General features: G+C 37.6%; 1 protein-coding gene across 1 annotated transcript in view; it reads right to left on the minus strand.

The window, feature by feature from the left end:
• The window catches only part of LOC106627025 (uncharacterized), a 41749-nt gene extending 17296 nt beyond the window's left edge, over nt 1-24453 (minus strand). The window contains exons 1-2 of the mRNA XM_070110718.1: nt 23805-24453; nt 16757-17884 (exon numbers count right to left, since the gene is read on the minus strand). The gene's annotated coding sequence lies outside the window, so the exon portion shown is untranslated. The remainder of the gene's footprint in view (nt 1-16756; nt 17885-23804) is intronic.

Below are 24453 nucleotides of genomic sequence, written 5' to 3' on the forward strand. Positions count from 1 at the left end.
ACAGCCCAACGACTTTGCATTAACCGTCTCTACGGTCGTACTATTCGCCCACAGATGTTCAGCAGAAAACCAGACTTTGCGGATTATTTGCGTTTAATTCCTGATTCTTCCATATTCATAGCTCCACTCAGTGCACAATGAATAATGATGACAGCTAAAAGTCTCATCGTTTCATATACATGACGCATAAAGCAGTGCAAACAAATATACACACATACAAACTGGTCAAGTATTGTTTGTCGCCTACTGCTGCCTATTGCTGCCTATTGAAATCTTCGGCTCTTTCCCCCGTAGAGAAATGCTAAAAGGTATATTAGTGGCTGCTCTTTACTTCCAAAGCAAAAATAAAACAGGTGCATGTGTTGTACTTACAACACACAATTCTGGTCAGTGCTATTGGCCCACTTTTGTAGCCCTTTCATTTGGCTCATTCATTTTGAGCTTTCAGTTTGGCGGAGTGTGCATAAGTTACCCCACGCGACTGCCCGGTGAGTCGCTCGACATTCGACTGGCTCAATAAGCATGTGTTATTGTTGTTGTTGCTTTTTACATGGGTACTCAACGGAAGTCTAATTAATTCTGCAGGAAGCACAGTTAATATGGTAATTTCCGGTTATTTGTACCTGCACACATGTATCTTCAGCACGGGCTGAGTGAATGGCAGTTGTGTGTATGTTCGGACATATGAAAACGTGATCATGTAGTACATGTGTGTGTGATCATATGTGAATTCATATACCATATAGGAGTGCGACTCATTTTGGGAATACGGATATTGGCAATTTTCAGTATTAGCGAACCATCTTTTTTCGCCAAAATTACGGTATATGAATTAAAATTTCGATTTATTGTGATCCTCAAAAAATTTTTTTAATTAGTTGCGCGCTCCTAAATGTAGGCAACATTTAATTTATTATGTTGATGATTTTATATCTGTTTATATTGCACCAAATATCCAAATAAAAATAAATTACAATTTGTTAAAATGAAATAAATTCATTTAATGGAAATATGAAGTATTTCCAGCCGCCTTAAAAAATGTTGCATTTGAACTCAGTATTCGGATTGGGCGAGATTATCTATCGATTCCACTAATTGTTGATAGCTGGTCATTTTCTCTCATTCCTTTCGATATCTTCCTAATACTGCCAAGTCATCCTTACTAACAGAGTGATGTAAATATTAGGTATGAGCGGTTATCATTATTTTTTTATATCCAAGCTATTTTGACGAAAACTATTTCCAAAGTAGACAAGAAGAGCGTAAGTCATTATATTGGTCATAGGGAAGTGGAAAAGCTATGGACCGATTTGAACTATGTTTAGATAATTGTTGCCAACATTTTGTTTCGATATCTTCATTGATTCTTGAGTTATATATTATGCAACTACAATAAGGACCCGCTGCCCAATGCCCAATTCTAGACATTAATGAGAGTGGTTGTCATAATACTGCTAATGGTATGTTGACACCTTATCGTCATTAAAATGCCAATGTCGTCTGCATATGCCGCTATCTTGGGGACCTGGCAGTCGTTCCATTCTGCTCTTATCTTTAAAGAGATCAAGAGGTTTCTGATGCCCAGTATTGTAAGGCAGGATCTACTCATATTGACAGAAAAGATTCCGTAGACAAGTGATTGAGTGCTCCAGAAATTAAACTTTTTGTATTCCCTAAATAGATCTTTATACTCAATCCAACAGCTCCTCGCTTTCCGCTAGCTTGGAAAAGTTGAAAAATTCCCGTACTCTGCGTCTCCGTACAGGGACTTTAATTATTTAACATTTTTTTTTTACTCGCATTGCAATATCCAGAGAAGTATGCCCTTCTTCTGATAATATTTTCATAATACTTAAAATTTTTCGATTGCCATTTCAGTTTTGTTACTTTTCCAACGCTTTTCCTAGTAGCACAAAACAAGATATCTGTCAGACAGTTACCAACGAAGCAAGCTCTCTTCAAATATTTGTAACACGTATCGATTAGTTAAAAGTAGTAAGGCTCTGCTTTGATGACTGCTCGATATGAGTTTTCCAACTACCACTTAAAACCACGTTTGCCTTAACAATTTCTTTGTTCTTGCTATTTTGCGTCCTTTGTGTTTCCTTGCCAATAGCCAAATATTCTAATCAAGCAAATGCACCCAAAACAATACCGTAATATAGGAAAATTTCTGTATTATAGGGTCAACAACAATAACAATAGCAGCAGCAGCATTAAAAAACAAGGCAACATAGCTGTAAACAACAATCGATGGTAGAAAGTTTTCACAACACATCAGCTCTCTTCGACTTTCTTCGCAAGTCAACAAATCGTGACACCCTTAACGGCGTAGGTGTACGAGGTGGACTGGAGTGGCAACAACTTCGGTTAGGGCTGAACATTTGCTTATTACCCTAAAGGGTAAGGTTGTAAGTTTAACTGAAGTGACAATCTGTGCTATTCTCCCACCACTCAGGCAACATGTGCCTCATGCGACCCATCTAACTTTCATTCTCTCTGCTCTATCTTTTTGAAACAAAAGTTTCACGTATAATTTGTTCGCCAGCGTGTGAATTGCGAGATTGTTCGGGTTCAAGTTCTTTAAGATGAAATCACACGTGTGTCAAGAGTAAGTCCATATGTATGTGTGATGTGTGCGTGTGGCTGCACTTACAAGTATACTTACGTGCATATAAATGAACTTAAGTATTAGTGCGCACTCGAAATCTGTCATTTCCTGCAACAAAGGTCACTATTTGCAAAATGTTAGAAAAGATTGCGCTACTCGAAACAATGAAGAAGAACGAACGTGCTATTAGTTTAGTTTGCAAAGAAATTACTGCCAATAAGCAAGCTCCTAAGCGTTTCAATTTTTTGCAAAAAGGTATTTTGAGTTTCTAAGATTTGAAGTAATCTGTTAGAATAACTTGCGATGAATTTAGCAAACTTAAATTTTTGCAAATAAAATAGCTCCTCTTTGCTTTGAATTAAATTAAGATTCTATTTCTACAAGTGACAAACGAATCAAAGCTTAATGTACTACCGTTTTATGGAATCTAGCGTTATTTTCTTTCACTCTTTTTTGAATTGCAAAATTCTCATGGCGTGAAAAGTTTGTGTCGCTACTTCCTCTTCCTTTGTCAGCACTTTCCGTTTTTTATGCGCTGTCACACTAAGTTTTCGTGATAAGTTTTATGGCATGCTGAAATTTTAGCACTTCATACCAACGTACAATCCTTGCCCCTCCAATTTGGGATACATAGAGACAAGTTTTAATAATTTTAGAGCGTCTTAGATGCAGTGAAAAAAGGCGAACGTTTCACTCTACGCGGCAATTAACAAGATGGTAGTTCGCTCGGAGGAACGAGGAGTACAAACTTCTGCCCTTCGAAATTTGTATTTTTACTGCTCTGCTTCTAGTCACAATAACAGTGAACAGGGTGATCAATTTAATTGCACTCTACTTTGAAATATTACGATACGTGAGCGTGAACTCGGTCTAAATTTCCTTTAGTTAAATTTTATTTTCGTAGCAGAAAAGCAGTCTCCTTACACTTTCTAACAAAGATTTTGCTGATCAATTGTTTTTCACTAACTTTAACTAATACACCCAGGATATAACGGGTTTTGTATGTCTACAATGACCATTGCCAAGTTTTTTTAAATCTCTTTCATTTGTGCTTAATTTGTTTAGCTTACACTTGAAGCATTAGCTTTAACAAATATGATTAAATAATTTTGAAATATTCCAATTCCCCCGTCACCCCCAAAGGTATTTATGCAACCAGCTTCCGAGCTGAAACAATTTCCAACAAGTTTGAATGTTGACAGCAAAAAGATCCAAAAATTAAATAATTTAGAAAATAAATGCACACACACATACATATGAACGTGCTTGTATTTAAGCGAATACCACGGTTGAGTTTGCGTTGCCACACGTACTACCGCCTTCCGGAGCCCCTTTTGCTGGTCTACCCAATTTCTGTATGTCTGTAGATTATTGTTTTTGTATCATTATATAATGACAATACTTTGCAATGTCAACGAAGGTGTGGTTATGAAAATGCTGTGTATTCAGCAACCAGTTAGCAAAAGTTGTCAAAGTTCATTAATATTTAACGAATTGCATGTCACACGAATTATGATAATTTTCATAACAAAATATATACCAATTACCGTGACATCAAAATTGATAAAATGCCCTTGCAATCGTCTATCTAATTTAAAACTGAATTTTAGGGATTCACTCTAGATTTCACAAACACAATCATACGCTTCCAGCTCATATTTGGAAACAATTTTCATAATATTCATTCAATAATTGTTGCTTTAGATTATAAAAGTTTTGTTCACCTAACGGTTGTTTGTATTACATAAAACTTATCAGATAGATATGGAGTTATATGTGTATATGTAAATGATCAGGATGACGAGACGAGTTGAATTCCGAGTGACTGTCTGTCTATCCGTCCGGCCGTGCAAACGATAACTTGACTAAAATGTTAAATATTTTAATGAAACATCTTACACATGTAGCCTAGCACTCAAGGAGTTTAGTTAGTAATGTACATATCTCACAAACCACTAAAGCTACAATAGCCAAATTCGCTTAGGACAAATCTTATGTGAACTCCTATTGACAATGTGAAAATGGATAAAATCGGATTATAACCTCGTTTTCTCCCCATATAAAGCTTTGGTTAAAAACTACTAAAAGCGCGATGAACTCAATAACTTAATGCGCCAGAGACATTAAATTTTAAACCTAGGAAGATATACGGGGGCTTTATAGAAGCCATGGTCAAATTTGGGCGATGATAGTGGCACCGCCCATTCATAGGTGAAATTACATATCTTCAGACCTACATGACCAACTTCAGCTAAGTTCGGTGCAATGTGAAAATGGGCACAATCGGTCAACAACCACGCCTATTTCCAGTATAGCGCAATTTTAAATTCCATAGGATTCCTTTACTGTCTAGTACACAAATCAAACACCAATGAATATATTCAGATGAAACTTTGCACAAATAGCACCTTTGGGGTATGCCATCTCGAGTCTAAAAATTGTAAAAATCGTACCATAACTGTTTAAGCTTTACATATCGAATATGAGGACCCCATAGCCTATGGCTGACTTTTTCCCGAAAATATTGATTAATCTGAGAAATATGTTATTAAAAATCGGGGAAATGTTTCTTTGATAATAATATACCCTTGTGTTAAAAATGGGTAGAAACGAATCAATACTTCGCTTAGCCCTCATATATCTAATATAAAGATTTTCGAACTTCCAGTTGACTTTATAACACATAAAATGATGAGCGTGTTTTCCAGTTAACAGTGTATCTTTGTGCCGAAAATGGAATATGTTTTCGGTTATTTGCGTTTTGTGGACGTGGCAATAGTGCGATTCCGCTCATCTGCAATGTCAATCCTTCTTGGGTTGATGTGCAGGGTCAATGTGTACGAAGTTTCATCAAAATATCTCAATTATCGCTTGCACGGACGGACGGATAGACAGACAGCCACACGAAATTCAACTCGTTTCGTCATCCTGATCATTTATGGTATATATATACTTGTATAACTCTATATCTATCTCGATCAGTTTTAGGTGATAAAAACTATTAATACTCTGATACAACACGATAAACAGCTTGTTGGAAAGAAAAGCACATTGGGCGAAACGACAGATATTGTGGTTTCTTCGTTAAGATAGAAACAAGTCTGTTAGATATATTATTGTTTCATTGAAGAGAACAATCATTAGCTTTCTGCAAAGGACAAGATCTTTAGGCGCCTTGGTTGCTCTTATAGTAACGACACTAAATAACTCTGTTTTTAAAAAATCGTTTAAAGCGCCTGAATCATTAAAGTATTATTTCAATGACATGTAGACTTCTCAACACACCAGAAAAATAATTTAAACAGATTTTAAGTCTTAACCAATAACCAGTCGGTGTCCGCAAGTTGGCCGTTAACGCGCATCGATCGATTACGGCATAAACTGAGTAGACTGTCATTCCATTCTGTAGAAACTAAAGATAGTCCGGGTCCATTCTAGAGAACTAAAGCTCTTCTCTGCATTTTCCTACAGCATTTCAATGAAAACTGGACAATGGCTTTCCCGATTTGTCGATCACTATTATAAATATGCTGATAGAATTACAATGCTTTGACTTTATGTTTGCAAATGATCGCAGCATGGTTCAAGCAATTTACTTTTCTGGTACTAATTCAAAGGAAAATACACCATGGACGCCCTTTATTTAGAGATGTTCAATATCTAAATTGAAAGCCTCAAAGTGAAATCATAAAAATTGACATACGAATTGCTACAATTGTTGATGGGATCGGGAGCATTGCTTTGATTTCATTGAATTTATTCATTAGATTCGTTCACGAAAAGCATAAAAATTGAATAGACTAAATGTCAGCATAAAACTAACAGAGTCAGAAAGTCGCAAGTAAGAAACCATCAATAATAAAAGAGAGAAGAAGTGAGAGCGGGGGTAGGGCGAGAGCGCAAGTCGACAGAGACACGTTCAACGCATAAAATTGCCTACTCAAATCAACACGGTGGCCAAGTTTTATTGTCAAAGCCGGTCGGTGTAAGTTGGGGCTCATACAAGTGACCGCACATGGCTGCCAAATGCTGCTTTTCGTTAGCTCTATTGTTCTGAGAACGCACGCATTCACCGCATTCGTGCTGAAATCATTCGAGTGGAAAATGCTTTTCAATTCTTCAGCAAAAATACAAAATTTTCCTCAGCAACTTTTTCACGCTCTTGGTGCTGTTCGTGCTGTATGTTATCTCCAAGTACATTTAGTAGAGTTTGCTTATGTTGTATTGGATTTTAATAAATTTTTTTTTGAAATTCATCAATGGCCATCTGTGGGCACTATTATATAAATTGCATTGCCACGGTAGAGCAAAAGTACGTGTCCGCCTGTATGATTTGTTGCATGCACCATCACTTGCCACATCGACAACCACTTAGCACTGGACGTTTTGCTTTCGTCAGCATACTGTCCCCGACATGGATGGCTTACTACAGCCGATGCCCATCGCCATAAGGCGCACGGATCGTCGACAATTCGAATAGCAAAGCTGTGCGAGCTCAAGCATGCCTACACATCTGGGGATAGATGTTAGTGATGTACATTAATATACAGTATACTGACAGCTGCAAGTGAAACGAGAATTTAAAATTGAAAATTCGAATGTTACTAACAGAGCATTTAATAGCATCTTGAGAAAGATCTAAATTTATTTTAAGTGTATGGGTATATCTAATATTAGTGAAATATCTCCTTCATCATCCTACTATATACTTCTAACTATAAAGTTAACTAGAACAACAAATATTACCATATAGAGTTATCTCTTTTTCTATATCTTGATTAGTTATTGATATTACAAACAAACTAGAATCGCTTTTGAATTTACTAGAATCGCTTTTGAATTTACTAGATCGGCGATTTTTAGGCGAATTTGGCAAGTTAAGGCAAGACAATATGAAGAGTTCAAAAGTTTAGGCCAAACGTGTAAAGGCGAGGAAAGTGTAACTAGATGAAAAGTATTGAATTATATTTTTAGATAAAATTTCAGAATCCAGATTACCGTAATCCAAGTCTTAGATATACTGCATCACAATCTTTCCAGTACCTTCAGAAATAATGAAATATTATCAAAGTTAAATTTGGTGAGCAATTTAAAACAATATACGAACTTGGCACAAATATATCTCCTAGTTTACTTGTGTAATGCATGCAGCAAGCTTCATTTCATACATACCATATACATAGCCATCTTATAACACACACAACCAAATATCGTCATGAAAGTAATGCAGTGAGCTAAATAATTTGGTGAAAACAAGAAGAAAATTTTGTTCTGAAAAATCAATAAGGATCACTGAGGATTTCAGGCGTATTACGAGTATTTATGTAAGTGCAGCTGCCAACTAACTAGTCGCGCTAACGACCGTCGGATTGCCCCAACAGCAGCTGCAAATGAGGTGCTGCGTACCTACAACCCTGCAAGCTCCTACCAATCGAAGGCACGTTCAGAGTACAATAGCAGCAACAACTAACGAAAGTTTACTTTGATGGTTGACACTCGAAATTCTACTGCCACTCGCAAGTTCAGCTGACGACGCCAAAGGATTGCGAGGGTGTTGCATTCTGCGAAGAGACCGACAGTTGAAATCATTTGGCGCGCAATGTAAACTAGCATACGCACCCTGCTGGAAAATCTTAACCAGTTGGACGAATTTTAAGGCCGCAGCCTTGAGTATCACTATCTCAAAGACCATACTGCACACAATTGCACAAAACCTCTACACACACAAATAAAGAGCCATTAAGTAATATAGTCACTAATACTAATAATTATGCATGAGAAGTATTTGGAACAATAAAATAGAAAAAATTTACATTTTAAGTATTGTAGTTTGTTCATATTGGTGAGTTAGCAAGTTGATAGAGAAGTAGCACGACCGCAGTAAGTAGTGGTAACAAGTCTATTGGAATTACTGTCTCTTCCTGCAGGGGCATGTAAAATTTGTTTAAACGCACACATTTATACACATATGAGGGCGCTCTTTCTACATTCAAGCGACGTATTTATTTTTATGTGCTTGAAAACAGAAAGGAATTTAAGTGCTCTGTGCCTTGCAATTTGTGCTTCAAGTGGGAACTTATATAATATATAGACGCCGCTGACTTGTGAATTGGTAATTTCCGATTGGAGCGAGTGCATCAGAGCGCACATACATTTGTGTGTGTAAAGATGTTTATTTTTGCGTGTGTATGTGTGTACTGCGTGTGTGGGTAGATGCTGTACTCTGCCAACGACCCAGCGAGGCGAAGAAGTCCAACCAGCGTCATCTTGGCTGCGATTGAGGTTCTGCTAGTTTTTTCTGTCCGACTCGCCACTGACGTCAATCCAGTGATATGTTCTCCAGTGTCTGTCAGCGCGTTGTATTCTTTTGTGACATCTTGATTGTCACTCGACAGTCCGTCTGTGAAAATTTTGATTTTGTGAATGGAAGATAATATTAAACAAGTAAGGAAGTGCTGAGTACGAGTGCTGCCAAACATTATAAACGCACGGTGAATGAAATCTGCAAAACTTTACTAAAAAATCTACTATATAAAACCGAAAATAATACTTGTAGAAAATGTGAGCCGATTGAGCTCGTATTTGGCATTAAGTTTGCTAAGACAATAGCTAACATTTATTGAAAAATATATTCATTTTATGTGATCTAAGGGATCTAAGATATAATCCGTTTTATCAATTATGACTTGAAATATTCCCAAAATCTTCCGACTGATATACGGTTTAAAGTTAATTGGATATACAGATATATATATAAACGGGTCTTTACCGATTTCAACCGTTTTTTATCGAAGTTTTCACAAGTGGAATGGCACTCATATAAATAATATTGTTTCGTAAAGAAATTTCGTAACCTCTAATTAATTCAAATCGATTACTCTTGTTATCATATCATGACATTGCTTACCGATTCTTTCTTTTTTCATGTTTCTTTAGCATTTTAGCCGCTAGAACTTTCTGCCAACAAGGCAAATTATAATTTGGAAACGCTTATATTGAACTAGGCGAAATCGAAACGAGTTTTCAAAGTTAATTTTCAATTCTTCATTATGAAGTCCTCTATGTTCTATTGCAAACAGAGCGCATTTTTGTTTCTGCTACCTTCACCGCCCCACCTTTAGCAACAAACGCTGTCAAGCCACAACAAAGCCTAGCAGCCTTTATGAACAGAGAATGAGGGCGCGGAACTTCGAGCGACGCAGCTAAAAATAACCCATTTCCAGGTATAAAAACAGAATTTTCATGAATATATGCCAAGATAATTACTTCGTTCGTTCTTGGAACCAACTCAGTATTAACATACAACCGTGCAAATTGTCTATGTAAGCTTGGAGAGCTGCGGCGTGACTAGACATTTGAATCGGTTTGGGCTCACATAGAACTAACGAATTCGGCTTACATAACAGCCTTTTGGATGGTATATGAAGTCAGGGAGTAATTAAGATTGCAAGAACCTGACGCACAGTGTAATAACTAACGTAGAAAATGAAGTAGAAAATTCACACATACACATGGAGAAAATTCTGGTAGCTGAAGGATGAATAAAAGCAAAATTAAAATTACTCCTGAAAATATAAATTGAATTGGACAGACAAAAATTAATGAATTTAACTTACTGAGGGCTTTATGCTTCTTATACGTTAATAATTGCTTGGGTTGCGTACATCGGGGTTATCTTCTTGTATAGCCGTTTTGAACTGGAACCAAACTGATATATTTTTGACTGAAATCCGGCAATTGGCATGTTTTGTTTGCTTTCAAAAACAGTAGGCCGACTAGTTTAGCTTGTGGCTGATACTAGTTTCAAAGTAATATATAACTAGTTGATTTTTTCGCAGACTTACCAGTATATCTATCAACATGCTACAATACTAAATCGAAATCGCGTCGCGTTGTTACATAAAACCATTACAAAACGACTCACCCTGCAGGCTTGACAAAACAAAAATACATCCACACAACAAGCTGGGAGGCAGAGCCTCAGCGTGATGACAACAAGGCGCCCGCTACTCACCGACGCCGTACGGAGGATTAGTGATGGGCGAAAGGGACTTGTGAGAGGGTTCGGATGCTGCGTTCAGTTTGTTAGTCTAAAGGTGCGCTCTTGAAACATTTTTATTAAAAATTGTAGAATGTTGACAAGATATAAAATGCCACTCAACCTCAGAGGCTCCGTCGGAAGCAGCAGTGCCAGTGTGTGGGAAGGAAAGTGGTGACGAAATGCTCATGAAAGCAAAAATGCAAAAAACGACAAAAATGTGTCTGCAAGTGCCAAAGCGAAGACTGAAACGACCACAGCGCGCGAGGGAATGTATTCATTGAAGCCAGATTTAGTGTGGCTCCAAGTGCACCCAAGCCAAAGACTCTGCAACAACGAACAAATACAGATGTGTGCAATGACATTTGTATTCGCATGAATGTATGCGTTTGGCGTTTGCAGTTACATTTCATTTTGTATCAACGCAAGGCACACAAACGAAAGCATCTCTGGGCCAAGCCCAGTGGCAGCATCTGCCACTTGCAGCACCGAAGCCATGACGCGCTCACACGACACATGTAATTGCAATGGACCCAGCAGCTGCAGCGAGAACGTGTGTTGGCATTTCGGTAGGCGAAGGCGGGGGCGCGTGGGCAGCAAAGAATGTCACCAAGCGCCAGTTAATGAAAAGGCCACTTATAAAGCACTTTGCCTCGTATGCCATGCTTGTCCATTGTCACTGCTTAGCGATGTGTATGCGTGTGTGTTTGTGGGTGTAAGTGAGTGCGCTTAGTTTACTCAGCGCTATGCTCACGCTAACTTATTCACGCATGCAAATGTTATTTCTATGTTTATTTATGTCATTTACAACTTGTAATTACATTAAGTGCACGCACATAATTACATATTTTTACAGAGATATATGAAAACTCAACCAGCCGCCGCTTTCTATAATATCAGTGCTCAAATGCTTTAAAAGTGCAGAATGCGGGAAAATGTTTGTAGTAGAGTGTAATTCATTATACAAATACACATACACATATGTGCCCATTTACTTGTGTTGCTTTTAAATACGTTGAAAGCACCACACTTTATTTCAATTACATACAAGCACCCGCGACCAAGGCCTAGCAGTTAAAGAGTAAACCACTTCAATGGTTGCTGGATGGTTGGATGAATGATGAAGCAAAGTTAAGCGAAAATTAAAAGCGTTTTCACGTATTTGCATTAATTTTTGTTGTTACTTAGCGACAGAATTAAACTTTAAGACGCATTTGCTCGGCTAAAACAAGGAAATATCAGAGATCACTCTGTTAACGTCCATGCACAAAAATAATTAGAAACTGACGCACTGCTATTGGTTCAACTCGAAGGACCACAGTACCAGTTTCAGAGCCCTTCGAGCTCACCCACACGGTGTTCATATTTAATCAAACAGCTTTTAGGATGTACATTGGTAAGGGGCTTGTCGAATCTAGATATTAAATCACACTTTAAGGCAGCCACTAAGATTATTGAAACATCATGCTATAAAAATTGTGTATTTATTAAAAATTATAATAATTTTTAGGATAACAACTCATCATGTTTTAATTTTTATACCCTGAACAGGGTGTATTCAGTTTGCCACGAAGTTTATAAAACCCAGAAGCAAACGTCGGTTTAGCCTTAGCTGACCATTCGTCCTGGTTTTGCCGGGACAGTCCCGATTCCGAGTTAGGCGTTCCGTCCGTCCCGGGCTTAGAAATTAAAAAAAAAGAATGAATTGAAGTTGCGATTTTCAGTGAATTATATTATGAAAAAAATCGATGACTAAAAAAAAGTCCCGGATTTTGCCGGGACAAATATGGTCACTTAAGTTTAGCCATATCCGTCTCTCTGTCAATTGCTCTGCATATAAGCAAACTAGTCCTAAATTTTTAAAATATGGATTTGAACTTTTACACATGTCCTTTTCTCCACAAAAAGTTGCTGACTTGTAGAAATAGTCGATATCGGGCCACTGTAGCGAAAAGCTGCCATACAAACTGACCAATCAAAATCAACTTTTTGTATGGAAACTTTTTTACTTGAGAAGGGCATAGCTGCAGTGCCACCGAAATTAACGCTTTTACATATTTTAGTTTAATAAATTATGAATACCGTGCCTTCAATATGAATATAATATGAAATGGATATATCCAGGTTAGAAAACATATTTGCCTATATTTTGAGGACTGAGAATTGAGCTTTTTTAGAATTTTTTTTTTTTTTTTCAATTGTATGAGGCTTGGCACAGTTCTTTCTCTCATTTGTTGCACGTGTCTGCACATTTAAACGGATTTCGAATGGTTAGTGGATTTTATGGGAATTCTTGTCATGACTTATATACACCCACACGCTTCTTACTATCTTCCAAGGTACGATTTGATTTTCCTATTCAGAAAACTGATTTGTGTGTATTGTTTCGGTAAATTAAATTCTTTTAGTAACACATGCAACTTGTTACAGTGTGTCTGCTACCTCATATTCAAAAATTGTATTAAATCACAATAGAAGAAAAAGGTTACTCATACGACATGGAATACCAAAACGACAAAAAACGACACTCTTACGCATGAACGTATGTATCGGTTGCATAGCGCATGAATTAAGCTCAAAATAATTCTAAGTATCTTTGAGAAGTATCTTTTGAGTTCGTGGTACAAATAACAACATACATACACAAACATATAGCGTAGTAATTTTTTGAATAGTTCAATTAATTGTTTATATTAAAGTACCTTTTTGGAAGTTATTGGAATTTTACAGATTACTGCAAGAATATTAAATTTAAATTTCGAGTTGCCCTCGCGCCACAAGCCATTTGAGCGCTTGAGAGATAGGTTTGCGCATAACCAAATGTAAGCCTCTTTTAATGCGAATGTAGATACTTGTAGATATTTACATGACTACATGACTCATAGCATAAACATACGCACATTTCGTTTTATGTGCTCCTTGTAATGTTGTTCCAGTGCGTGACGCACGTCAAGCGGTTGAGACACCGAAATGTCTGCGTCTACAAATAAACAACTTGCTTGGGCATATGTGATGTACTCGTGGATGGCTGAGCACATACCTACACACAAACAAACACACTATTAGTGCATAAACACGTTCATCTGCTCGAAATGGTCTGCGAAAATAACAAATAACAAGTTGGCTATGTAGTGAATTAAATTAAAGCAAATAAACAAAATCGTAAAGTGAATTTGCTAAAATGCCCACATAAAATCCTATGAACTCGTAAGTGAAACTCGCACATGTTCATCTATGCTTTTGGTAAAACATGTGGGCTTCCTTTTGCTTTGCCAATTGGCTACATTTATACTCAGCCATGCGCGTGTTTTTCGGGGAATTTATTTTATTGAAATTTCTTCAGCATAAATAAAGCTCTTCTCTGCCCAATTTGATTGCTCAATATGTAATTCCTCTATCAGTTGTTACTACTGAAGTCCAAGCCATAGACACAATAGAGACTTCTTCGTTTCTAAAGCAGAAATGAATGAAGTCATCGTTTTTGACAAGCGGTATTCCCAAACATCCTTTACGAAATTTGAGAAACACACATACAGACTTACAGTTATGAGTTTAAAATATGTTTCTGAATTCGTACACAAACTTCTGCCTCCTTCCGCCTTCCTCAATATTATCGCCCTAATGAAAAGGAGCACTCCGAAATTCGCTCTAACTTCGACACTATTTTGAATTCGTCATGCTGAAGCCTTCACAATCAATTTAAATAACTGGTTTGTAATACAGTAAGCTGCTTCAAGCTGGAACAATGTGTTCGTACTACACTTAGCTTACTATTCAAGTAATAACTCAGTCTCACTCAAAAATATTCATTTATTAATCAACTTGTAGATAAGGGAATTCATTGAGTAGAGAGCTGTAAAGCTTTAGGATACTATTTATCACTCCATCGCTAAACAAAATGGAGACCATGATGGTATGAGAGGAAACAGATTAAAACTATAAACACGTATAATGAATTTCTTTAAATTTTTCAGCTTTACTGTTTAAACGAACGAAATATGTGAGCACCTCCTAACATCCTGATAACGTCTTAAAAAATAGCAGTGATTTATTTTACGTTTTAGGTGCTGCAAACAGGAGGACTTATCGTTTGCCGGTTGTATCGATGAAGCTATTGTCGCCACTACAATTTCTGCGCGTATCAATATATATGTTTCATTTATCTTAGAAAACGACAGCACCGCGTTTTCATCAATTCCGTTAGCTATCAATATTTATTCTACCGTTTTGTAGAGTTTCTTCAACCGATGCCTACGTTGGTAAGAAGAATAAAGTGAATATATATGCACTTCAATTGCTAGGACAGAGAATCATTATCAAGCACCAAAGGCATAGAAATAAATACTCACACACATACATACATATTATATGGTATATCGAGCATAAATGCATACACACTCATACTCAGCAAGGCTTTCGAATGAAAAATAAAAAATGAAGGAAACAAGCAATTGGCAACAACGGCATGACTAGAGGCCCAGGAAAATACATTTTAGAGTTTTCTCACGTTAAAAAGACATTCAATGAATCTTATGTGCAAGCAATTCAGCAAGTTCGTGCTTTCGCAAGCGTTTCTCGCGAGTGCTCGAATCAAATCCTTCGCTGCTGTGGGATTCGCTTCATATAGACCATTTCAAAGCATACGTGGGATGTTGGAATATTTATATATATATATTAATTGTACGTTTCTTTTGAAGAACTCTCGAATGCTCCCTTTTAAATCTCATCTAAGGAAAGAGATGTTTTATACGACTATTTCCTTAACGGATCGCCCATAATTTGATTTAGTTTAATGATTTTAATAATGGTTAAAGGAGCAATAAATCTGATTCTGGAACTATGTTCAAAAATTGTTCAAACTTTGAGGTAAATTCGAATTTCCAAAGCATAAAATGCTTAAAATTTTTTCGAAAACTATTTGCCTGCTACTATTAACGGAGATTTACCAAAAGTGACAATGTGAATAATTTCAGTGGCAATATGAAAGCGGCGCTTGAGCTTTCATTCCAATATTTAAATATCTGTTACTTAATATGCCTTTTGTTGTGTGGAATTGATTTTCTCCCTTTGTGCTAATAATAGATGCAAAACCCTTACCCGCTCTTTCTTTTTTTCCGCTTTTTTCACATGGCATGAGCACGTATGCATGCATGCGCTTAAGTGCTTGAGTACAAGTAATTCAATAACTGCAGCAACAATTGCCATGCCTAAGCAAACAACAACTGTTGCAAATGTGACCGCAATAAAAAAGTGCAGAGCGGTGCGGTGACGGTGAAGAGTCCTGTTAGCCGTGCCACAACAACAATAGCGATAACAACGAACACAATAGGCCGGCAGCAACAGGCCGCACACACACATCGAACCGATCGACCAGCGCTGAAAGACAGTCTGTCACGGACGGGCGCATAGCCAGGCGTAAGCGAATAGCTCATTGTGCATGCGAGCATGCAACGGCATGAAATAATGCGAATACCAGGTACTGAGCGTCGGCTAAGGGTGCTGCTCGTGAATAACAAATGGCGCAGTAAATGCATTTGTCATTGGGAACGAAGGCAGCAATCACATCAGGAGCAACAGCGCCGAGCAGAATGCAACAATTGAATTCTATTGGATTGGTATGATTTTTTATTCTCCTTTTTTGCTTCTGTGTTTTTGTTCTTGCTTTGTCTACTGCGTGTGCTGAAAGCCCGTATTATTATTGCATTTCAGTTATTCTGTTATTTCACATTCTTTGTGTTGTATAATTACAGAAGGAAATTCTTTGTCAACCTGTGCAGCGATTATTCATCTGGATGGGCAGCTTTCACATCTCATATTTTCCATTTTCATTCTTACATTTAACATTTATGAACAATGGCCATGGCTGCTTATTGAATAAGGTCACGTGGGAAGATGTTTTCTCGGGAATAAGAGCAATTAGATGGGAAGAAACCTGCTATTCATGCTGCGTCGAAACAAATAAAGAAAACTAAGTAAGCTATACACTTTTTTCCCAACCATAATTCTGATTTAAACGCCTTCAAAAATTATCAATAAGTCTTCAAAAACTTCCCTCACTGTAAACAAAAATCTAAAGAAATGACATACAAGACAATAAGTGGACTTACCTTAGACCCGCGGCACGTGTCAACGAAGTAACAATATTACCGGCCACTTCCAGGCCAGGTACTGTTGATGGCCTTAGTTCGTCTGGAGCTGGAATTTGTCCGACGAGGACGAAACAGCTGAATATTTAACGGGGTCGCGGCACACTGCTAAGAATTTTTACACAGCAAGGCACTAATGTAAGTGCCAAGAAACACAAACCCACACACGCAGACTAGAGTCAAATATGTTGAAGAGCGGCAAAAGTTAGGTTTCAGCTGAGGATGTGGCGTGGCCGGTGCCAAAAAGAGCTTTCACGTTGTTTTTGTTGCTTGCTTACTGCTTCACTGCAGCTATATTTGCTGCGTTTAACTAAAAATGCCGCAGCTCCCGACTAAGCCCGACTGTTGCGTGACAACTATTCGTATGCGTATCGCAATGGCTCCCGAAATATTTATCACCGAATTGTCGTCTTAAGACACTTTCACACGTACACAAAAGTAGCCAGTGCTAACCCACTTGACACGTTCCACATGTGACCTTACTTTTCGCAATGCGGTCAACTACACACCGTCTCCGGCTGGCCTCCTCTCCAATTGTTTGTCTACAAAGTTTCGTATTTTCGTTGGAGTTTTTGCGAAGAAACGAAACGAATTTCCGAGGCCTTTTATTTTCACACCATCAACTGCTGCCTTGCTTTGCGTTTTTAATTAATTTGCTTGCGTTTAATTGTGCGACAATTTTAATGCTTCTACCGCGCTTCGCCTGGTTGCCTTTCAGTACTGTGTCTCGGCCTAAAACAGTCAACACCACTATTGTTGTTGCTGTTTTATATACACTGTATGCTTGTAATTTAGTTTTTGATTATGTATATTGCTTTCTCAAACTTAAATTCCTAATAGTTGTGCGATTTCATATTGCGCCGCCCGAAGGGTTACTGGTATTCGCCGGGCTCTAAACACCGGAAATGCCCGTCAAACGAACGAGCCTACGTGCTACCACTCGCAAGCGCTTATGTTTTAACGTATATTTCGGTTTTATTTTGGTTTTTAGTTCTGGTCGCGTGTTGCTCGTTCCATCACTTCAACATTTTATCACTTTATTAGTAATTCACCTTTAATGTCTGAACTATTTATGCTTTGTACTCTCTGCTTTACATTTTGTAAAAAAAGTACTGAAAAACATTAATATGATCCAATTTTTATACTCACTTATTTTATTATTTATTTTCATTTGAATTATTTTTTTACTGCGATTATATAGGACGTTATGGTTGGTTACTCATACGCCATGCGTTTCCTCAATATATATATGGTATATGTGCAGTATAAAGTCAAACGGAAAGACAAAACTTATTATGTTCGATACATGGGAAGCACACACACTCGAGCAGACCGACGCGATTATATTCATCATTCACACTAAAACTTATCAGTTTCTGCAGAATCCCGGCTGCATCACACTCATTTAAATTTAACATTTTTGCAATGTTTCAACTTAGTTTCGTTGACATTTATAATTTATATGTGCATTAAACATACTACTTCTTTCAATAAAACAATTGCCGGTTAGCTCATGGATAAGTTATAAGGGACCCATAGGATTCAGGTGTGGCTGTGGTCCAATTGCGCCTACATAATTTCTTGATCTACTCATTGTGCTTGAGCTCGGGAGTGTAAAAAATAAATATTCATAAATGTAGGTTGGTAATATACTTCTACTGAAATATTTAACAAAGAATTGTAAATCATGTGAATTGTTTCCTTGAACTGGGCTTTAAAGCTTTGGACCCATGCGACTTGTTTTTGTTTCCAAAACTCAAGTTACCACTCCGCGGAACCCGTTTCGACTCGATTGTAGCCGTAAAAAAAATTTCGCAGAGGGAACTAAAGGAGAAGGAGCATATTTTGAAAAGATTAAATTTTTTTCGTTTTATTTACAATTTCCGGAAACTCTCTGGCCTTAATATACATATGTATATGTATCAACATAGAAATTAATTAAATGTCAATTTGTAGGATTCCATGAACATAATTTGGGTATAATTATAGATAAAGCAAAGTTCGCCATTACACTGGGTTTTTTTGAAATAAAAAGAACACGTCAAAACTTTCCATGCTGTAGGTCAGTTCTCAAAAGAAGATAGGTATCTTTGTTGATTCAACAGGCCAGTTACTTCAATGATATTGTGATGAGCTACATTTTGAACTTAATTAAATACTGATTACCAATTATTCAATAGGTATAGAAATTCAAATGTTTACTAGCAAAAGGTAGCCGCCGTATGTGATTGGACTAAAACTTATTTGGTATTTACTCATGTATACCAACAACATGTTCAAAAATGTTGACTTCTTAAGTTTCCAAGTTTACAACGAAAATGACGTAACTATTACAGCAAAAACATTTTACACTCTGGGAATTCAATTAGTTTGAGTTTTTTTTTTTATTTTACTCACTAACGGGAAATTCGTCTGAAGTGAAAAATTTAAATATATTCGAAAGCAATATCAAATCATGTATGTATTAACTGAACCATTCCTTGTAACCACTCTTCCACCGCTTCGGCCACATTCGAGGCTCTAGGCGTGCAACGGTCCCACTACGGGGGTCTTGCACTTCTTATTTGGTAACAGCAGTCATTTTGTAAATTTTTGCCGTAATTTCACCAAATTTATTAATGCATCTCTTGAATTTATTGATTACCAAGTGTTATGATTACCAAGGCAATTTGACTTTTCGCGTTCACGTTTCGGCTCATAATTTCGGTAGATAATACTGTTATTGATAAAGACTGTGGCATTAAACCAATGCTCCGTCAAACGACCACAGAGCAACCACAAATGGTAAACGGCGCTGATTTCACGAACATTAACCGTTACTCTGTATGTTTGTGTGTTCGCCTTGTGAAGATTTCTGCTACGAACATTTATGCGTTGTTGTATTCTATTTCCATTTGTTCATATTGGCTACAGCAACAACCCCAGCGAGCTACTAAACGCTAATGGCAACACTCGCTAAAATTATGCTAATATATATTTGTTGTTGTTTCTCATTTCTGCTTGCAGTACATATGAGACATACACGCACACACACATGCAGCTGGCGGAAACGTGGAAGCGGTCTGCTGCCAGCAGCTGGCTTCGCCGAGTTCCAACGGTCTGGGACCAGCACAGCCATTGGCCGGCCGACGGTTGGCGCTAATGTAAATAATTTATCTTGAAAACTTTATTATCTTAAATAATTAAAAGGCAAAAACAAAAGTGAAAGGCAAATCATGAATAAATCAAGATAAATACAGCAAATGCCAAACAATGCAACAAAAAAGAAACGACGAGCAACTTTTGCAGGTGCCCAGTCGAAACTACGAACAATGCAAACATACTCGTATATACAGACAAAGCAAGTGTGGTAACCGAATGGTGGGCGAAATTTCAAAGTTAGCCCCAGAAAGCTTTGTATGAATGGGTAAATGTGTGGCGACTGAAGCTGTGGGAAACTGATTGGCTGCAGAAATATGTTAGTTACTTACTCGAATGCAGCATATACTTCCAAGGATGTAATGAATGCAGTAAATACAATTTAAATGGAAGATGTTTAAAGGTTGGGTATCCAGTGGCATTATTGAAAATAGAAATTACATCATACTTGAAATTTAATAATTAACTTTCTTTATAATTGACAAATATATGTCTTTAAAATTAGAAGACTTTAATATACACGTATACCTATATGTAAGAGAGAGGAAAAACTAATGAAAAAAGTTGCAAACAAAATTAAAGCGAAGTATAAACAAATCGTTTTAGTCATATTTGGCAAAAAATCATGTCTATTAGATACCATAGATACCCCCCTCTAATACCTTGCCCTACTATTCGTTATGTCTTTTTTATTGTATTTTATTTATTATAATACTTAAAATGCGAAGTTTTTCTTAAGATTTTGGGCTTTAAAAGTGAATACTTGAAGTGTTTGGAGGAGCTTGGAGGAGCTTGAAGCTGTAGGCATCTTTTTATTCTATTATAAAAATCGAAGTTTAACTCCAGTAGAATGACGAAACTCAGTTTTTATTATTATCAAACTATTCTCACAGATTCAAACTCTTATTTTCGTTTATCTGATAGATCAAACCCCCGAAATTGTAATAAAAATGCTGTTCGCCTTTATTTCGGCTGTCTTCAAAGCGGTGCTAGTTTATTATAAATATTTTCGCTCGATTTGTTTTGCATATTGCATATTATTCATGCATCTAGTAAAATATAACACTCAAAGTTACACCTCTTTTGATTGACATTAAAAAACCTCCCAAAAGGTTAATGTAATGCAGTTAAAAGGGAAATTACAGTGGCATACTTTTGAGACTTGTCCTTCAACTTGGACAAAACGCATTTGTTTTTATTCCATTTCACTAGTTCTTCTAGTTCTTATTACGAATTATCAAAGAATACAAGTACAAAGGCTGGCTTTTTAACATTTCTTTCAACATTTAGGGAGTTAAATAACATTTGTAATTCTTCGTAGTTTAAGCCCTAAGCCTCTAGTATAAGGCGCCTTGTATTTGCAAATTATTTCCACTTTTTTAAGCTGGTTTCAGGAATCTCTTTTGCTGTTCTTTCAGAGAACTTCACACAATTTTTTTTTATTGCCTTTAGTCACACAATCGCCACCATTGATGAATTCAACCGACGAAGGCAATTTTCCATTGCAGCAAAATCTTATTATTTGTATTCAAACTTCTTCGAATGCGTTTCGCATACATACGCACACACATATACATGTCACACTCGTTTGCTTTGCATCTTTGTTGTCGCCCACAAAAGGATGCTGGTGATACATGGAAGGGTACACCCCCAACGACGAAGAAAGAGTTTAAAAAAAAAGATCCTCCAGGACGAAACAGTTTAAAATCACTTGAGAAATAACGGTGAAACAATTTAAATGCACCGTGGACGCGTTCACGTTACACCGCTGCTGAAATCGAGTTCTGCGCGATTTGTGAACGGACGGACGTACATTGGTGAACTGTCGACTGCGTCCGGCGACCAGCAGCCAAGCAATGGCTGTCGAACAAGCAATCTGCCTTGTAGCGGGGGGTGAGAGCACAACAACAACGATCGCCAAACTTACAGTTGCATGAATGAAGTGAATTAAAATGACACCGAAGCCAAAATCGAATTCGAAATCACAGCGAGCGGCAAACAACAAACGGTTCCAGACGGCATATGGGACAAACGAAGTGTCCGGTTTCTTGGAAGTGCGCCAACGCAACCCACACACATACGTACATAACTACGAACTCACTAAAAACAAAATCGCAACATTTCGAGATACACTTGGCAAATTTGCCTATTGAACATTCGATTGGAGAAAAATGCTTGACTTGAGAGTAGCGGAAAGCTGCGACTTCAAAAAGGGAAATACTTTTATTTTTTTACTGTCGTAAGGTTTAAGCATTCACCATCAAAAGTCACGAAGCTGCCTGGAATGTTAAAAATGAGAGAGAACCAGTTTCGTGAATAAGTGCGTGAGAGCAATGAATGTAATGGCAAAAAAAATGAGAAATGTGGCTGACTAGGGTAGCCGATAATACATGAACTTGTCACATGTTGGTCATTACTCAAGTCGGAAAGTGTTACGGTAAATTACTTAATTCATAACAGAAATATGGACGGCTTGAGGCAGCACAAACTCTTGATCAATAATGGAGGCCCTATGCAAAGAGATCATGTCGGCTTCTGTTTTTTCAGTGATGAAAGACTACTGAAGTAGGCAGAACCTTTCGATAAGTATTCAAACTTAAAAAAAAAGAAAAAAAAAAATTTATTAAAAAAATCCAATTTCACTCAGAACAATATCCACTTTGCATTCCGGTATATGCGAGAATCAAAAACATGTACAGAAAATTTATTTTTTTGATATTTGAATACTCATGATATTTGTCGCCGTGCCAGCTCAAAGAAAGTTTATAAAAAGAAAAAATTATATTTTATACCGTGACAGGGTTGCATTTGACTGTTAAATGCTTCATATTTAACGCTCGGCAAGCGCGGCAGGCAAACAATATTGTCGTTGTACAAAGCACAAGCTCAGCTGTTTGTCACAGCAGCTATGTAAGCTCCAGAGCAATCGCGAGCCTTAGTGTAAAGGGAGCTCTTACGACTGTGTTTGTGCTTCATCTGAATGAAATGCGCAAAATTTTGAGCAAATGAAAGAATTACGAATTCGACCTTGCCGAGTGCCTCAACCCCAGTTGGGGCAGTCCGCGCGGCAGCGGGCGAAGCCAACTACGCAAACTAAGCAAATGGACTGTGAGCAGTACAACTTTACGGCATATATTCACATTTCATCTAGAAAGTTTTGCTTGCTCACACTAACATTTTTTGAGAAATTATGCTGATGTGATAAATAAAAATATTTAAGCATTATCCGTGACTTAATTAGCACGCACACACTCGCACACAAGTGAATAAAACGTATTGCATAGAGTTTTGCGCAGGGCTCCGATGCAAGCGTGAAGTGTAAATTCGACATCATTACAAGCAAGATAAGAATTAATTTGCGTTATTCATTTGGATAGGGTTCCGAATGGCACAGATCGACGTAGCGTCTGCTTCCACATCGGTCTGCCGTTTATGTTGCTAACTTCGTCACGTCTTCGCACTTGAGACCTTCCCCCTCCTGTAGGCCTAAGGCACATTTCCACGAAAATTGAAAACTCACTGAAAATTCCTCAAAGGCGTTAGAAGAAATCACCTTCATGCTTCAAAGCATTTATTTCACGTTTTGTTTACGTATTTGTAGACTTTGTTTTTTCTTTCACACTTTGTCTGCCTGGCCACTGTATTTTCGCGATTTCTTAATAATACACGTATTTTCACACATCACATAACACAAACAAACCCGAAATAGCGAAACAGCGAAACAGAGGCAAAAGAAACGCGTCGATTCTCTGCAGTAAGCGCGCTGCTGTCGCGCCAGCCGCCGCCTCAGGTGCCCTCCCCCACAAGCTCAACGCTGGGCTGCAAAATTCGGCGTTTTTTCACTACTTCATTGGCCCAGCACTTTTCTCACCTTTCACACAGTTTTCATTTCATCGTAATTTTTACAATTTTCCTTTTATTTGAACTTTTGAAATTTTAGAAAACTTCTTTTTTCGATTTGATTTTTAGTTATTATTATTTAGCAAATATTGCAACTTTTATTTGCTGCTTGGCTAGTTTTTCCTTGTACAACATCAAAGCGTCCACTCACGGCACACACGACGCAGGACAAGGACGTCCGCCGTACGAACGAAAGTCAGAGCCTTGTCTGCTGAGTTGGAAAATTTGTATTCTCCTCTTTGGCGCTATCGTCAACTCCGCTATAGCGCACGACCGTCGTTCGTCTGTTCGGATGCAGCTCTCTCGTAAATATTGTATATACCGCATTCCAGTGTGCTCTGGGGCATTAGCATATATGGCATTTATCTGCGCATGTACATACATACGTATTTTGTATCTATCGCGAAAGTGCCAAATCTGGCTGGAAGGCTGGCAAAGAAAAACGAGAGAGTAAGAACTAGCTGGAGAATTGAGATGTCGTCGTTTTCATTTAGGGCGGTTGCTCAGCTTTCTCTCCTCTCTTGCTGCCAGCGGCCTTCGGACGACAAGCACTATGCGTCCACTTACGTGTGTGCGTGTGTATACTTAGCACCCACAACCGCGAGCGTCCCTACAAAGCT

The sequence above is a fragment of the Bactrocera oleae genome, chromosome 5 (assembly GCF_042242935.1).
Source record: "Bactrocera oleae isolate idBacOlea1 chromosome 5, idBacOlea1, whole genome shotgun sequence".
Taxonomy (NCBI): Eukaryota; Metazoa; Arthropoda; class Insecta; order Diptera; family Tephritidae; genus Bactrocera; species Bactrocera oleae.